Source organism: Astatotilapia calliptera, chromosome 22 (assembly GCF_964374335.1).
Source record: "Astatotilapia calliptera chromosome 22, fAstCal68.1, whole genome shotgun sequence".
In the NCBI taxonomy this organism is placed as follows: domain Eukaryota; kingdom Metazoa; phylum Chordata; class Actinopteri; order Cichliformes; family Cichlidae; genus Astatotilapia; species Astatotilapia calliptera.
In genome coordinates, this window is record NC_137442.1 from 20,521,014 (window position 1) to 20,537,090 (window position 16,077).

At 41.1% G+C, this 16,077-nt stretch overlaps 1 long non-coding RNA gene across 1 annotated transcript; it reads right to left on the minus strand.

Moving 5' to 3' along the window:
- Positions 1 to 9,157: 9,157 nt before the first annotated feature.
- Positions 9,158 to 10,208, minus strand: LOC145423656 (uncharacterized). The gene is made up of 3 exons (XR_013904714.1): positions 10,068 to 10,208; positions 9,720 to 9,786; positions 9,158 to 9,552 (listed from the first exon to the last, which is right to left on the minus strand). It is a non-coding gene; the product is annotated as an uncharacterized LOC145423656 (long non-coding RNA).
- Between the last annotated feature and the right edge of the window lie 5,869 nt (positions 10,209 to 16,077).

Genomic DNA, 16,077 nt, shown 5'->3' on the forward strand with positions numbered 1-16,077 from the left:
CAAAGCCAAAGCAGTAGATGTGGAACAGGCTGGAAAACTCCAGATACAGTAAAATGAATGATCAACATCATGTGAAAAAACAATCTAACAAATAAATAAACATTTTGTTAGGTTGGTCTTGTGTGGTATGAAAAGTCCAGTGTGACTGCAGCTACTTCATGAGAGACCTAGCGTGACAGTGTGCATGTGTAAGAGAAAGTATGCAGGCCTGCACTGACCTCTGCTCTGACCCAGCAATAGGATGCACGGTGTGTGTAACATAATCCCAGAAACACAAAGGGCAGTGCGTGAGTGTGTGTGCTGGCACAGACAGCAGTAATAAACCTGCTGATATCAGCTGATATATTAAAAGGTTTCAACGATCATCATGAGATCATCTGTAGTATAACTTTGCTGTTTTGATGTGTAGCCAGAGCCATCTAGAGCTATTATATCTCTAGAAAAACTACAAACAGAGCAGCAAAAACTACAAGTGGAAGATGGCGATTAGTGCAGCTGCTGCGATAGCTCTCCCCTGACTCATTATGTATGAAAGTACTGTGCGTTGCTATCCTAAAATACAGGTTACCATTTTGCTCAAGAAAGCTGATATTACCGTTATGAAATCATCTGTATGATAGGCTGAAATGTTTGTAATGGCTAATGTTGTAAATTGCTTAAGCTAAGATAATCTAACTAACTTTATACCTCATAGTATCGTTAACCACCTACTCTGCATCCATTCAACACTTTAATCTGTCTCCCATCAACAAATTATTTAAACATTTTAAATAAATGGTCTGCTACCATCACGTCAGTGTTTTAATACAACTTTTGAACTAGTACGCGGGATAGACTTTTTTAATTATCCGGTTGTTCAGTCTGACGTCACTAGCCGTGTCTGGACCTAAACTCCGCTGCAGGTCCATATATCAAACGATCACTATGGCATTACTGAGAGTAGAAAAACTGCCTAAAGTCTTTCATCTTTAATAAAATGATCAGCGTTCTGCTCTACCAGGTGTAACAATTGAGTTTAACATCCAGGCATCCATGAAAACGGAATTTATGACATTTAACGAGTTAGAAGTTAGCAGGGAGTTAGCTCGCTAGCTTCTATCTAAATACAATATAGCATGTCCTGACTGCGGGGTTTTGGAAACAAATTACAGCTCTGTTATCACTTCCAGCATAAATGAAGACAGAAAACTAAACAGCAGTGACGTTTGTAGGGTTACTGAAGTTGGGCTAGCTGGTATATAATGATGTGCTACGTGACCGCTAGCGACACAGCTATGTTAGCATAATATAAACAAGCTAACTTTTTTTCCACTCGATAAAAGTTAACGTGAGTGTTCACGGTGGTCAGGAACAAATGTAATCGCATGGCAGGATGCTGTAAAAGGACCAAACTTCAGCCAGGAGAACAACTGAGATAATCCATCCACAATACAAGGTTAGTCATTCATATACTGCTGCATGGGCTGGGCTGTAGTTACATCCTAAGGTTTTAAAAACTGAGCTTAAATAAATGATTAGCGGTAATAAAAGCCGAGGGAGGTCAACAGTGATCACTGACTGTTTTAGGAGCTTTTTGAGATTAAATAGAAGAAAATACATAACATTAAACATGTTAACAACACAAAAGCCATATTAAACGCAGACTACTACCGGAAGTAGGATTCGTCGTGTCATCACTGAACAACCGGATTATTATTACTGTGATATTGAACTGGCCTCAAGATATTGATAACGATTACTAACTTACTGGTAATGCGACACAACTGGTATGATGTGTACTAGGTATGTCACAATGACTGCGCTGACAATAACTGTGATATTTAAAAATGAAATATCAATATTGTATCAGTGACATTCATATGAATCTAAATAACTCTGATTTGGCTTTGGGCTTTTTTTAAATGTAAGGTCACAGATTCTCACCATCTCTTTGACTTTAATTCATTTTCCAAAAAATACTAAACAAAAATAAACAGAGTTAAAGAATTTGACTGATTCAATTATTGCTTTTTAAAATATTTTTGGCAGATTTTCTATAGCACTGGCAATTATATTGTTCTGATTAATTTAGTTTTAAATGGATAATTGGTTAATTGTTTAGTGAAAATCTGATGTGATGTGAAGTTCTACCTTTTTCTTTTAAAATCCTTTATTTGAACTGTAAGAAGAACTCTGCAGATTTATTTTAACACCATCTAACCTTGAGCCAAGATCATCTTTAATGTATTGTTAATGCGGGAGAAACAGGAACGCCGATAAAGAACAAGAACACCGAACAGTCAGTTTTAACCACTGGGTCAGCTTACGCTTTGATTATACTCAGACACAGACACGGACAGCTGGAGACCCAACAGACTAGGAGTTATTCCCGTTATAATTCTATGAACTATGCCTAAATTCCACTTCCTTGGGCGCACGTGTAGTTGATGTCACTCAGACACAAGCGGCCTCAAGCGGACCCCAGCTGACTCGCAGATCTGCAAATTCTGATCAAACTTACACTAACTATGACTAAATAAACTAAAACAAACTGTGACTCCTAATGGTTTTTCTTGTATAAGTCACTACTTTTAGCCAGATTAACCTAGAATAGACTACATACTCTCCAGGACTATAAAACTGAAAACTAAAGCAATAAAGCAATTAAGCTGTATAAATTCTGCACACACTGCACTTATCCAAACAACTTGGTGCATGATGGTCAGAAGCTCTCTGGTGACCGGCTATTGCATCGCACGATTCTGCTGAATAGAGACAGTTCTTTTGAGAAGTCGCAGGCCAGTAAACACATAGAAGGAGAAACATTTGAAATACTAATGATAGTATATTTAAAAAAAAAAAAAAAAAAAGGAGAAGAAGAAATGATTCAATCACTTCTTAGTAGGGCTGCTCAATTAATCGAATTTTAATCACGATTACGATCTGGGCTTTCAACGATCATTAAAAATGACTGAGCCGATTATTAGCCCCTCCCTCCCTCGTGCTTTACTCTCGCGCTGCTCCGTGTGGTAAATCGAGCGCACCTCTCTGCATTTCGAACACGCATCACAACAATTAAGAGGACCCGAGGAAAGCTCGGAAAGCTAAGCAGAAGTTATTTGGACAGGAGAGTGACTGCCGTTGGTTGAAAAGAGAGGTAAAAAAAAAAACTTCAGTGGTGTGGAAACATTATGGGTTCGCGGAGTCAGACGTGGATCAAGTAGACACAGTGTGTAAACTTTGCTATGGTGTAGTAGCTGCACCACAGAGCAACACTGCAAAGTTCACTAAACATAGATGTTTACATTTTTCATTTATTTCTTATATTGCAAACATTTGCACTGTTATCAGTATTTGCACACTATTTTATATTATTTTTTAAAGTCATTATTCAATACATTGTTATTATTAACCCTTTAAAGCCAGTCAGAGCAGCATGCTCTGTTTTGTGTAACTATTTTTAAATCCCTGTAGAACCTGAACCATGTAAGCTAGCGCAATAATTTGTTTTGCATATGAAACCAGAGGAGTTGTACTTACATCTTATGCCATCAGCTTGTCCTAAGTCACGGTTTGCTTCCACATAAAGCTTTGCAAAAATTGCATAAAAAGCACTTGCAGGAACAAAAACATAATATTCCAGAAACACTTTGCCGATCTGATCAGCTGTTCTTAACACTTCCCACATTGAAAAAGACGTCAACGTGAACTGTCGCATTTCCTGCCCGAAACCGGAAGTGACGTCATTTTCGCGGAAAATGTAGTTTTTTACTTGTAGGCCTTAAAAGCCTATACTGGTGTTTTTATAAGTCATGTTTGACTTTTCTGAATAGATTCCGTGATGCTTAGAACTCGAATTGCACTGCTAGAAATAGTTTATTTTGATGCACATGCTGTTTTCTTTGCAAATTTGCATCATAGGATTGTTTTTTTTTTGTTTTTCCTGCAGTATATATAAAAATTGGTGTATCTCCAAAATAAAACTATGAAGACACTCAAAATAAATTTCCTGTTGTTGTAAACTATTTTTTGCAACTTTTTTGTATTTAAAGTTTTGAGGGATAAACCTCTTAAATTTCTCCAAGTAGAAATATATGTAAAAAAAAACAAAAACGATTTTCAATTTTTTTTGTAGTTTATTGCGCTTTTTTGCAATTAATGTAATTACTATGGACTTAATGCAGACATATTATTAAAATTTGGGCTATAACAGTTGTATTGATGTATAGCAACTTGAAATGCTCCCACAAATGGCACTACAACATGTAAAAAAATAATATAAGCTCTGGCGGACTTGGTTCTATGGTAGGTCTTAAAGGATTAAATAAATATCGTCAAATAATCGTGATCTCAATTTCAGTGAAAATAATCGTGATTATCATTTTTGCCATAATCGAGCAGCCCTACTTCTTAGCTGGGTCAAACAGCCTGGTTTCTAAGCAACAGGACGCCCTCTGCAGGACAAACATACGCCGTTGCCAAGAAAAATGACATTCTCGTCTCCACTTTGGCCCTCTGAGCACTCTAAGTGTGACTATTTTTGTCCCTTTGTCAACTTGTCAGCAAACAGCACAGAGAACAATAGAGAATAGAGAGGGAGATCTGACCACACACACTCTTCCGCTCGTTGCGTGCTTGATGTAAGACTGGAAGACTGTTCAGGCCAGGACAGGACACTGAGCCCCACAATACCTGACCCACTTTTTCTTCACCAAACTCATCAGAGCTTCAATCAAAGCCAATTGTGACTCAACATAGAACTGAATTTCTAAGCAGTCAGTGTCACTATACTGAACCCCTGATAAGTCATTAAGAGCATAAAACATAAATTTAAAAAATGAAAGAGTTAAATCGATAATTTTAGCCTAATGCAGAGTTTCATCATCTTTATTATAAAATGTATTATTTAAGAAGTTTAGCACCAGCACTCGAACAGAAACACAGTACTTTGACTCACGGTGTAAAAGTCTGAGTCTAAGTTAACCTGTTCTTTATGTATGTTGACAAATCAACAAATTCCATGCCAAAAAATATTCTGTCTTTTAAATAGATTGCTCCACAATACTATTTTCTTTTTAAATATACATATATATAATTCTATTTTTATTTCTGTTAAGTAAAATGCATACATGTATATGAGCTTACACACTTGATTTCCTAATTTATTACATCTATCTATCAACCAATCAACCAACCAATTTTCCTTTCAAATGTTATATAACATACAAACTGCTGTTAATGTGGCTGGCTTCTCAGTGGGCCAAACGTGGAATATAAATAAATAAATAGTGTGTGGCAAAAACATTAATCCGACCTTTGGCTAATGATCAACCCGCCCACTTGCTATCACCACCCTGAAGACAGGAGCGTTTCCAGCAGCTGATCTGAGGATAATGTCTGACCGGTGAACACAGCTGAGCAGACTTGAGGGCCAGCACCAGCTGCTACTTCCTGTGACAGCCTTTCTTATCTCCAGCAACAGGTGACTGCCCGAAGCTGCCCTCGGGGGCTGAGACGGACAGCTGACAAACCTACTGGGCAACAAATTCGATCTGCAGTCTTTTAATTTGGAAGGTGCAATCCAATCCACGATATCGGCTAACTTTTACGTTATTAACCTGGCAAGGTGTACCGCGCGTTAAGGATTGCGGTTGCTTATTCACATTTAACAGGGCGCAGGAGTTAGCTAGCCACCCAGATAACCTCGTAGCTATCCAGCTGTGTTCATCGGTCCATCACCACCAGCAACACACACACAAACAGTCAAAAGCACCGAGCCTTTGGCATGAAACTACTTTAACTGGACAAAGTTAATGTAAGGCAACAGATGGCCACACGTTAGCATACTTCTTGCTCTTTTTTTCTTTTTTTCTGTTTACGGCTATAGCTAGTTAGCTAACATGTTAGTTGACTTAATGATAAGAATGATGCAACATTAGCCTACCATTTAGACTTTTATTTCAAAAATAACATTTGCACGGCAGGCTTAAGTCACTATCGACAAACCTAATAGTTTTATGTTACACAAGTTTAAGGAAAAATAAGCAGTCGACGTGACACGCCGCTCCTTATCTCCATACTGTAAAAACTCGAGCAAACTGGCGTTAATCAGTTTTCCTCAAAAGTGTCGAGCTGACTACACCCCAACTAACTGAATTCATAGGTGAGCATTACCTGGTCTTGTATCTTCAACACAGCCATATTCCTTGAGTTAAGACCAAAGGAGGCAGCAACTCGCACGGGAGTTACTGTAAATTACCCGGGGTAGACTGAAAGGGAAAAGACGCTCCGCGGCGGCTTCTCCCTCTTCCTGTCACGGACGCACTCACTGGGAATACACAGCATCAACTTCCCCATATTTTCACTGTTATGTATCCCACTTATCAGGGAAATCATCATCTTGTTTCCCATAAACACAAAACGCAGACTCCAGCGCCCTCGCCATATGTCAATATGAATTGTATACTGATTGAAAATAAAGTAGTTTTGTATTAACTACGCTGAGATAAATTCAAAATCACATTTTTTCCTGTTTGTACAGAGTAAAAACAATCATTGTGCCACATAGTGTGAAGGCATGAAGCAACTATAGACAAACATATGAAGTAAAATATTTTTTTATTTAATTTTCAGCGTTCAGTATTATAAAAACATATAGTTAGGTCAATATATAATTAACAGAAACACAACACCATTTTTAAATTTAATTGGTAACAGAAGCTTATTATTATTATTATTATAAAATGAATTTGAGAACGGAACACCGGCTTTAGTTTAAGGATAATCACATCATTGTATGTGTTGCATTTGTTTTCTTGAAGGTGAGGAAGTGGAATATTTTGGAATGACTCGTTCTCAACTCAGTCAGTGGGGTGAAGGTGAGTCAAGTGGAAGAACGGAAGTTGTCTTAGATAGTGCCAGTGAATTTCTGGCCTAACTGCTTTATTTCAAAATTTTAAAGTCTTAAAATCATCTTTAATTACTTTCAGAAATAAGAATTGAGTGCACAAGTTTGAATTTAGTTTTGGATTTTGTCACACAGGCTCAAATATGTACATACACCCCCACAAATATTTGGTTCTTCAAGGGGACATTGCTTTTAGTAGTCATCAAAAAACCTCTCGGCATAATTCTGTTTGGACCACTCTTATTTGCAAATTTAGTAGAATTCATTAAGATTGGTTTCTTTCCTTGCACAGACCCGAATTTCAAGCATAGTCCATAAATTTTCAATATGGTTGAATCCATTCCAGAAGCTTAATGTTAGCCTGCTTTATCCATCCAAATATGCGATGTGTTTCAGATCACTGTCCTGTTAGAACAGCCAATTGTATCCAAGTTTCAGTCGTCTTGTTGTTAATTTGAGGTGACGTTGAAGAAGTTTGAGGTATCCCTTCTTCTTCTTTACTATTCCAACCACTTTTTTTTTTACTGACATGATGCATGTGAGGCATGATGCTACCACCAGCTGGCACAGTGTTCTTAGTTTTAAAGCCCCACCTTTAGTCCTCCAAACATACCACTTATCATTGAGGCATCTCAAATTCTGTGTCATCTGAGCATAAAACCTTCTCCCAGAAGGCATTTGGCTTGGCTATGTGGGCAGCTGCAAATTTCAGTACATCTTGAAGGTGTTGATTTTGAAGCAGGGGCGTCTTTCTTGGTCAGCACCCTCTCCGTCCCTGGCAATATAAAACTCACTTTATTGTGGACAGTCATGCTGTTTCAGCAGTTTCCAGTTTCTTGCAGGCTTGAGCCTTGGTGGTTCCTGGGTTATTCCTGAAAGTCCTAACCAAATTCTTCTCATCTGAGGGTGAGAGTTTGGGTCTTCTCACAGACCTTGGGAGAACATCTGAATAATAACTGATGATCTAAACAGTTTCTTAGAAATTTCTCCAAAAGTTTCTACAATTTTCCTTCTTAGGTATTCACCAAGTTCACTGGACTTTTCTGTTTGGTCAATCCACCGAGTGCTGTCAAGCAAACCCTTATTATGCTGGCAAAGAGAAGCTACCAGTTGTAGTCAATCATGATCACTAAGAAGTGAATAGAGCTCATCAAGTTGGATGAACAATATGTATACATATATCTGAGCCTGTATGTATACTTTTAACTCTGTGTGGATTAGAGAAAATCCAAAATAAATTCAAACTCATGCATTAAATTCTTGATCTTTTAAAGTCACTAAATATGTATGCTTTACGGTTCAAATAAATTAAAAATACAAAACGACCATTACCTTTATGTCCTTGATAAGTCCATGTAAACTTCTGAATACAACTGTACATATCATTACAATTCTGCACAATCTTTTAAAACATATAAATGTGTCCACTGCTTCATCTCTGCAAACGTGCAAAAAGTTTACTGGCACTCACCGAGGCAATCAGCGTCTGGTTGCTGGGCATAACACAAGCATATCTCGGCTATGAGTCGATTACAACTTGTAAAACAAACTACCGCTACCAGATATTTACAATAAACAATGCATGCAATGATGTTGATGACAGCTTTTATTTTGAACACATAAAACAAACAAACCAATTAATATGCACATATTGTTTCTATCAAACTGGATGTTTTCCAGTCAGTAAATGTCCCTATAGTGATCCATATACCAAGACACGACAGGTTTTCGTGCATTAACAGAATTCCATCCAGCTATAACATTCACGGTGATCACATGGGATTGAGACCCTTTGGTCTGTAAAACCTCCTGCGCCGTTCTAGATGGGAATTACTGGAAAACTGTTTGCGGCAAGTACTGCATTTGTTACTCTTGGTCTGGCTTTGCAGGTGTTGAACTAAACTCTGCAGACGGTAAATGTCTCCCACAGATTCCACAAACATGGTTTTTATCCCTTATACAGTATGTGTTTGCACATGGGCTTTCAGTCTGTACATGTAATGGAAAATCTTCCCACACAGGAATAGGAAACTGGAGCTTTGATTGGTCGATATCTGGCTTCACAGGAGGTAACAATCTTTTCACACACAGCTTTGTCTTTGATCTGAGCGCATCTGAACTTGAGCAAAGTGTTTTTGTGTCCTTTGACTTCTCAGTGTAACACCCCTTTCAACACTTGGGATACAGATTTAAATGGTTACCTGTGTGTTGGGCCAATAGCTGAGGTTCGACTACTGGAGCAGTGGATGACTAATGAAACGCTCTGAGAACTTGGTTTGATCAATTTGTATTCACAATTAAAGAATCTTACATACATACAATGAAAACAATAACAGTACATGAAAGGAAAAATTGGGCCCAAGTCACGGAAAATAATAAACAAAACACACACAACCCCGGGGGATTTGACTCAGTCTCTCTCTCTCGTGTCAGCCGACACCCTTAAGTGTGAGTCCAGCAATGAGGATTCTCTTTGCAGGATGTGCAAAGGAGGAATGACGTGCAAATCTGTCCTACCACTTAAGTAGAGTTTGTACAGTTCACAGTTCGTCCAAAGAATTTAGTTCTCTTCCTAGAGCAATCATCTCAAGGGTCCTGGAGGGGTGGCTCGCCATCTTTGGACTGGATCATCACTGAACTGTACGCCCAAGTAAAAAAAACCTGACCTGTATAACACAGTCAGAATAACATTCAAAAATCTATATTTAGTCATTTAGACATATATCCTTTCTTATGTTTCGTTCATACATACTAACAAATTTGCATTTTACCTTTCCAGTATACAGAAAGAACGACAGAATATTCCAAAACATAGACAATGATAACTTCTTACCAAAGTAACCAATAAAATGGACTCTCCTGGAGCTTCAAAATGGCGATGGTGAAGCGTTGTAGCACAACTACAAAGAAACATAACCCCATTTTCTTTAAACTGTATTCACCTCACAATGAACGCAATTAAGGATTGATATAGGAACATATCAACATCTACAGCATACATATGACTTACAATCTTTACATGCATCGTCATAGGAAGCTAACAAACTCTAACATACAGTATAATCCTCACAATCACACATGTACAGCCACATGGCTAATAGCAATAGCCGCGATAGCCGCTAGCATGTCATCGTTAGTGGCTTAAACTCACAATATTCTTGTTCACAACAAATTAACTCACCCAGAAGAATCCGAGCAGTAACAAACTCCTTTCTGGTTAACAACAATTCCTAGATAGCTTATTTCCACCGTACAGGATAAAAAACAACCACGCTTTTCACTTGGAAAAAACTGACTTTTCTTCCTCTCCCTCTCTCCTGATATCCGCAACTGCTACGCAGTGAACGGCAGGAGGCGGTACTTCCCCCTGTATACTTCAAGGACCATCAGGACATTATAGACATCTTCTATTTTATTAATTCTCAACAAAATAATTTAACTTAATAAAACTTAACAGTGAACTCAAAATACTAACATCACTCATAACACACTAAAACCCTTAGTAACTCTCCAGGGTTACACCCTCCCCCACTGAAGGGTGGCACGTCCCCGTGCACCTTCTCTGCGGCTGTGTTGTTACTGGGTCGACAGGAGGGATGGTGGTTTGATTGTACCATAACGGTTCTGCAGCATCCATTGACCTTATTATAGCAGCACCCAGACCATGAAAAAGTGACTGAACCACCTCTATTAAAGGGTTTCCAAGTTCAGCATAATGGAGTCTCTTTGGTCGACTTCGCTGCCTGTTCGAACATCTGACAGCCTCATCTAACCCCTCTGATGGCTCTTTTATGTGGGTTAAATTAGCTATGTCATCAGTTTCAGGAACATCTTGTGTACCTTCAATGTCAAGCAGCTGAGATTCCCCAACAGGTGAAATGAGGGGCACTGAAATCTCACCAATCTTCCCAGAAGATTCACTTTCATCACCTCCAGTTCTTCCTGGCTCTTCAAGGTCAAGAAAGCTGACCTGAGGTGAGCTTGTGGCTGGGGGCTCCTCCCCTGCTTCTATGGGAATTTCCACCTCAATTTCATCTGAAACTGCTCCGGGAACAACCACTCTGCTAAGAGGGATCACATTGTCAGTAACGTGCTGCTCTGGTGGAATGTCGGATGAAACGTGGTCAACCTTGGGCATTAGGTTGGAGGCAGCTGGATCCAAAAGTACAACCCTTGAAGGATACACTTCTTCTTCGTCTGACATGACATCATCAAAGCATTCGTTTACATGACCTGGGTTTTGACGGGTTCTTGGCCTTCGCACTGTTGGCGGTACTGGGGTTTCAGGAGCACTTACGGGCAGAAACCCACAGGGCAACAGGAGGTCCCTGTGTAAAGTGCGCAAAGGACCATTTCCAGCCTCAGGCCGCACTGTATACACGGGAAGGTCATTAGCATGTGACACAACTATATACACATCTGCCTCCCATTTGTCTGCTAGCTTGTGCTTTCCCCTCAGTCTCACATTTCGAACTAGCACTCGATCCCCTGGTTCAAGGCTAGACCCTGTAACTCTCTGGTCGAACCTAGTTTTGTTACGATCTGCAGATTTCTTAGCATTTCTGCTTGAAAGCTCATAACTCTCTTTCAGGCGGTTCTTCAGGCCTTGCACATACTGTGAATGAGACAATGGCAAAGGATCAACAGGAAGCCCGAAAGCTAAGTCCACAGGGAGTCTTGGTTGTCTCCCGAACATAAGCTCATAAGGTGCAAACCCTGTGGCTTCATGCTTTGTGCAGTTGTATGCATGCACAAGAGGCTTAACATAGTCCCTCCAACGGGACTTGTCCTTATTATTTAGAGTGCCTAGCATCTGCAGCAACGTTCTGTTAAAACGCTCAACAGGGTTACCCCTTGGATGGTATGGGGTTGTCCGTGTCTTCCGGATTCCTGCCATTTCACACAGCTCCTTAATGGTACGGGACTCAAAATCGGGGCCCTGATCACTATGGAGTTTTTCAGGGAACCCATAATGTGATATAAAATGTTCCCACAGACACTTAGCCACGGTAGTCGCCTTTTGGTTTGGCGTTGGTATTGCGAGGGCATACTTAGTAAAATGATCCGTTATTACTAATATGTCCTTGGTATTACTTTGATCTGGTTCCACACTCAGAAAGTCCATGCAGACTAATTCCAATGGTCTGGTGGTCGCTATTGAAACCATTGGGGCTGCTCTCTCTGGTGGAGTTTTTCTTTTCACACAGCGATCACAAGTCTTAATCTTTTCTTCAACCACTGAGGACATTTTAGGCCAATAAAATCTAGCTCTCACTAGATCAAGGGTGCGTTCAACACCAAGATGGCCCATGTCGTCGTGTAGACTTTCAAGTACCATATCTCTCAGTTCTCTTGGTAAGACAAGTTGATGAGTCACTCCCATCACTCCCTGTCTCTTGCGAAACAAGACTCCATTTTTGAGCTCTAGCCGGTTCCATTCTCTTAACAAGAGTCCATACTCAGGGAGCTCCTTTCTCACTTGAGGTGGAGGTGTCTCACCACTTTCCAATTGAGTAATTATTTCCCTGATGCTTGCGTCTGCTTGCTGTTTCTCTGAGATTTCAGCAAATGAGAAAAAGGGGATAACTGGCAGCCCATGACTGTCATTCCCTTGGAAGCAAGGTGGCAGGGCTTCAGGACTGAGTGCTATGGACTCAACCAAAGCAACTGAGTGATCAGAGCACTCAGAACCTTCACCAGCAAAATAGATGTCATGCCGCTCACAGATGGCTTTGATCACCTCTGGTTGAATGACCTCTGAGGTTTCCGTTTCTGATAGGTGGTTGGCAGTGAACTTACAGATCCTTTCCTTCTCTTTCACTGAGATATGATCATCTATGAGTCCACCATGTGGCCTTCGTGATAATGCATCTGCGTCCACATTCTGTTTTCCAGCCCTATACTGCAGCTTGAACGAGTAGGTGGAGAGAGCAGACAGCCATCTATAACTAGTCGCGTCAAGCTTGGCAGAGGTTAGAATGTATGTAAGGGGGTTGCTATCGGTGACCACAGTGAAACCAGCCCCATAAAGGTAGTCACTAAACTTTTCTGTGACAGCCCACTTAAGGGCTAGGAACTCCAACTTATGTGCTGGATACTTAGCTTCACTTCTAGACAACCCTCTGCTTGCAAATGCTATAGCCTTAAGCTCACCATCTTGCTCTTGGTATAAGGCTGCACCTAACCCAGTCGTACTCGCATCTGTGTGGAGCAGGTAGGGAAGTTTAGGATTAGCAAAACCCAAGACAGGTGCTGAAGTGAGCCTCTCGATTATGGTGTCAAAAGCCTGTTGACAAGAAGCAGTCCAGCGCTCACCAAATGGTTCTTTAGGATTGCGGTACTTGACATTGGCCTTTCTTTCCTTGTTCTTACAGGTTGGAGGATATCCGGTTGTTAGCTCATTCAGCGGCTTCACAATTCTGGAGAAATCCTGAATAAACCTGCGATAGTAACCGCTGAACCCAAGGAAGGACCTCAGTTCTTTTAGGTTAGATGGCTTTGGCCAGGTTTTCAGGGCACTAGTTTTCTCTGGATCAGTCTCAACTCCGTTCTGGGAAACAATATGGCCTAGATATCGGACAGAAGACTGAAAGAACTTACACTTCTCTGGTGAAAGTTTGAGACCATATTCCTTCAGGCGATTCAGAACATGCAGAAGGCGCCTCTCGTGCTCTTCAACTGTGTCTGAAAAAATGATAAGGTCATCAATAAAAACTAACACCTCTTTCAGGTTCAGATCACCCATGCAACGCTCCATGCAGCGCTGGAAGGTGCTGGGGGCATTTGTGACTCCTTGCGGCATTCTATTAAATTCATAAAATCCCAAGGGACACACGAACGCGGTCTTCTCCTTATCGGCCTCCTCCATTTCAATTTGGTAATAGCCGGATTTCAAGTCTAAAACCGAAAACCACTTTGAGCCTGTGAGAGCTGAAAAAGCCTCTTCAAGATTGGGAAGGGCATAGGCGTCCTTGATTGTCTGTGAGTTCAATTTGCGGTAATCGATGCAGAGACGGATGGAGTCATCACGCTTCCGGACCACCACAATAGGGGACGCAAAAGGAGACTCAGATTCGCGAATCACGCCTGCATCCAACAGCTCCCTTAAATGTTTTCTCACGGCATCAACATCCTGTGGGTGTATTGGCCGGGCTCTCTGCTTAAAAGGTGTCTGGTCGTGAAGTCTGATGTGATGCTTGACCTGACCTACATGACCAAAGTCGAGGTCATGGTGAGCAAACACTTCTGGCATTGACTTCAATGTTTGTGTTACTCTTTCCTTCCAGTCAGCTGACAAAGGAGAATCTCCAAAGTCAAACTGTAAATCTGGACTAGAATTGTTCTTGTCTTTGACAGAGTCAGGTACATTTGTGTCAGACTTATGTGCTACTATTTGTTGAACAGCACTGAGTTCAGCGATCACTGTTTTTGGTGCGATTGTTACATCATGGGCGGTTTCATTTTTGACTATCACTGCCAATGTGCTCGCCCTTTTCTTAGGCAATGTGATTAAACAATTTGCTACCAGTAGGCCACCAGGCAAGGAGGGTGTTGTTGGTTGCTCTACCAAGGCCCACTTTTCATTAAAAGAGCTCCCAACAAGGGCTACCCCTTCTAAAGCAACAGTCCGTCCAGCAGGAATCGTCTCAGATTTCCCCCCAGACAGTTTTACTTGGCCCAGCTTGCCATTTGGTTGCTGTCTGTGCCTAAGCTCCAAGGCTTTGAGGACTGCTCGGTAGCCATACTGGACAGGTAGGCCAAATTCATTCATGTGAGTAGCAACACTTGAGTACAACACGTCTAGTGTATTGGTGCCAATGAGAATTTGCTCTTGGGCCTTTTCTCTCATGTTTGGAACCACAAGGGCTAAAGTAGGAATCTCAATCTCCTCTCCTACAAACTCTTTGGGAAAAGTGATATCTATCTCCACATAGCCAAAATATGGAACTTGCTGTCCATTAGCTCCTTCAACCTCCAACAAATCATCTAATGATTTAATTTCTTGGTCCTTCAGGTTGCTTTCATAGAAGGACCATGGGATCGTTGTAACTTGAGATCCAGAGTCTAAAAGACAGTTTACTCTTTTCTCTGCAACACACACTTCAGCAGTGCATTTGCTTCCAACTAACCTCTGTGGCAGCCCACATGGCTGACCTTTTGTCTGTCTTTTGCCTTTTTGCTTGGAGGTAGAGGGACTAGTGTTAGACTGAACTCCTGTCTGTCCCACAACAGGAGTTGCTGTCAGTTTAAATGGTGTGGATCCACAGAGCCAGTCTGCGTCTCCCACTCCTGCCGTTTTCTTTGAAATTGCTTCCTTTTTGCTGCTACTAGCACGGGGTTAGCCTCATTACTGCATCTCAAGGCTACATGGCCATCCTCTCCACACCGAAAGCAGTACCACGGGCGTGGCCTGGGAGGTGGCTGGTGCTCTGGAACAGGCACTGCCAAGGGCTGCTCAGGAACAGGATTGGTCTGCACAGTCACCTTTGCATTTGAGTTTGCGTTCTTACCCCTGCTTTTCCTGTGGGGGGTTAACTGAGCCATTTGAGCCTGTAACTCAATAACTTGTTTCTTCAGGAGATTGGTTTCTGCTACAGCCTTAGACTCAGAGCAAACACAGGCAGTTTGCAGTTGAGACCAAACATGCTGTTTGGGTGGGGCTGGCTGTTGTCTGGAAGTACCAAGGTGCTTTTTCATACGTACTGCCTTGTTAGCATGCTTGTCTTCCTCAGTACGCAACAGGAGCAATAATTCAGCAAAACTAGGAGGGTTTTTAATTTTTTGTTCAAGCTGGAGCTCTGCTATTAAGGAGTCATCCCAGCAGCCTCTACAAAACTGCTTCAACAACTGCCTATCAAACTCATCAGCAGAGGCCCCTCCTCTCCTTGTAGCAGTGTTAAGCACAACTTGGAGTCTGTGAAGGTAGTTTGATGGTTTCTCACCAGCATTCTGCAGAGTACCCATAAACTTAGCAAACAGCTCATCTCCATCCTCCACAGCACCATAAGCTGAGTCAAGAAGCTGCAAATATGCAGAAGGTAAAGCTTGTGAATCAAGATGCCTAATGAAATCTGAAGCAGGGGGCAACAAGCTGTCAACAATCTTCCTGGAGCGACTTAAATCAGACAATGCTGGGTCTGTTAAAAGAAGTTCCACACTAGAGCGCCAGGTCTCATAATCCGTTTCATTAT